We start from the raw sequence: 2500 nt of genomic DNA, 5'->3' as shown, positions 1-2500 counted from the left end.
TATGTTGGTGTCAATCGAGGGAGGGAAAATGATGCATTGACCGGACCAATGGTATGGGGGAGCCGGTGGCCAGGCAATGTACACCAGGTGGCATGAAAGTCTAAAGACTGCAGGTCTCGGCCCCGGGATAAGCTCGGGGCAGAGGTGACCACAAGAGGAACCAGGTTTCAGCCAAAGGCGTGGCCAAGACCTGTCCTCGGAGGGTCACTGCGTGCTCACTACACACGCCGGAGTTCACAACCAGCGTCTTCCCAGCGCCTGAACTCCACGCCCGGGCAGCAGCCACGCCAAGTTCTCGCTCCCGAAGGCCTCAGCAGGATATTGTGAGAGGTCAGAATCCACGATCTTGGCACGACAAGTTCACAAGCACGACACAAAGATCACACAAGCACCGCGAGCAGTGCGGCAGACACGGCGCCTGCAGCAAAAATACCTCGTGCCCTGACGTTTTTGAGAGCCGCACCGTGATAAATACTGGTGATTTTTACTAGAAACTGTTGCCTAATTGTGGGTAGTGATCACCAGGACACGGTCAGGGCGCCTCTCCGCTCACACACAGTGAAATGCACACATCTAAACGATTAGACAGCTGGAGCCAAGTCAGCTGTGTATAACGTAAGGATCTCAGAAGGATCACCTTAGCAGTGGATTGCCTCGGGCCACCTCACTGACCCACCGTGGATGTAAACGTGTGGAAAACAACGAGTGCAGGTGAAAAGTGTTATGCCCGGGTGCGTGCCCGGCGCCGCTGTGTTGTGGGGCAGCACCTACCGGGTTCGCCCGCTGCCCCAGTCACTCTCTACTTGCTGCCCGCCGTGTTCCTGCCCCGCCGTCTTGCCGCCCACCTACCGACGGCGACTGCACCTTCGTGAAGGCCTTGCTAGGACCAAGCAAGCTTACACCTGCATGAATATGGTGGGCCTAATCGCAAGGGTAATTGACAGAGTCATAGAGATGTGTGAAAGTAATGAGTTGGGAAAGAACCAAGTACACCACGAAGTCTCAAGGGGTGAAGTCAGGCTGAGGTGCATTACAGGGAACACTCACGAACGCACACACAACACATACCATACACACGTGCACACATACACACAACACGCAACGGCGTTCAGAGCCACAGTCGGAGGTCGAGGGAAAAGTATGCGTCCTGACAGTGACAGTCAACACCATTGTCATAATCGTCCCTCGCGCGGCATGGCCAATTCATAGCAGATTCATCCCGGCCAACTTCCATGAATTCTCCCAAGACGACTCTCGGGGAGAAAGTTAGTCGCGGAGCAAGCAGGCCGCGGAGGGAGACGGGGGTCCATGTGTCACGGCCTTCGTGCGACAGTGGGCCCGGGAGCGGCGAGTGTGGGCGTACGGGCGGCATGGAAGCGTCATGGGGTGTGAAGTACTATCTCTCTACCTGTGAATGAAACTCGCCTGGCGTAGGTGCTCCCGGACTTGCGCAGTTTAACATATGGTTGCTGGTTTGTGACCTGATAGCCTCGATTGTGTTCGACGCCTATGTGAAAGCGCCCCTATGATGACGCTAATGACAGGACAGGAATCTTTTAAAAATCGAAGAAATTCGAAAAGAAACTTCACTCCGAGAAATTAGAATTAGTAATGAATGTAAAGCATATACGAACACAATTCAAAGAAATTCATACAACACTAACTTTCAATGCAACAAACTTCAGAAACTGCGAGAGTTTCCCTCATCAAGAAATTGCACCCCACAGTTCCATAATAATATTCCCTCACAGTCATCGAAAGTGCAGTTAAAACTCTCCTAAGTCAAAAAGCGCCGTAATCTTTCTTACAGCATCGCGCATCGTGGCAGCCAGCTCCTCCTCCCCGCTACCCCCACCTCCTCTCCCCCCCGCTCTCTTTCCCCCGCAACCCCCGCGCCTTCTCCGCCCCTCCCCTTTTCCCTCCCGCTCGTAGTCTCCGCCCCCCGCCTCCCAGCTGCCGCGCCCCCGCAAGCTCCGCCTCCCCCCCAAGCCTCGCCTCCCCCAACCTCCCGCTGCAACTGTTGCTTCGAGCAGGGCTGCCAACCCTTCCCCGCAAGGAGAGGCGAGGGGAAGACGCGGCTGGCCTTCCACCGCCGCCTCGAGAACATGGCCACGCTCCTTGTGCATTCTTCGCGAAACACTAGAGTATTCTTCGGGCATTTTTGAAGACGCTAGTCACGGGCAATGCCAACTGGTGATAGACGTCAGCCCCTTGGTATTACGAGAAGGGAGAAAAACACCTCCTTGGGACGTCTTATGTGTAAACATGGCCTCGTAAGACGATCTGATCACGGCCCTCGACGTTCATTATCGAAAATTTTTATCTAATTCCTCTCTGATATCGATTACCTCGTTGTTTGCGAGTCCTAGCACACACAAGACACAACGCGAGGAGGGAGATGCATTGAGAGAGGCTTTACCCCTCGCTGGCCTCGCTCTCCGCTGAGCCTCAACCAAGCTCGGGCCACGGCAGCCAAGAGCGCCCTGTAATATATTCCCGG

General features: G+C 54.8%; 1 protein-coding gene across 3 annotated transcripts in view; it reads right to left on the bottom strand.

Annotated features, from left to right (window-relative positions):
* The window catches only part of LOC122247731 (zinc finger protein datilografo), a 590387-nt gene that overhangs the window by 554973 nt on the left and 32914 nt on the right, over positions 1-2500 (bottom strand). Inside the window, exon 1 of one of the 3 annotated variants that reach the window (XM_086545956.1) lies at positions 1-420. This exon is cut by the window's left edge and continues 653 nt beyond it. The exons of 1 other annotated variant lie outside the window; for it this stretch is intronic. The gene's annotated coding sequence lies outside the window, so the exon portion shown is untranslated. Of the gene's footprint in view, positions 421-2500 lie in introns of those variants that run through there. One more of the 3 variants, XM_086545955.1, reaches the window with a different exon arrangement.

The sequence above is a fragment of the Penaeus japonicus genome, unplaced genomic scaffold (genome assembly GCF_977035675.1).
Source record: "Penaeus japonicus unplaced genomic scaffold, GWHDUDI00000001_assembly GWHDUDI00000017, whole genome shotgun sequence".
In the NCBI taxonomy this organism is placed as follows: Eukaryota; Metazoa; Arthropoda; class Malacostraca; order Decapoda; family Penaeidae; genus Penaeus; species Penaeus japonicus.
The sequence above is the reverse complement of the archived record's forward strand: the minus strand, read 5'-3'. Positions and strand labels throughout refer to the sequence as shown.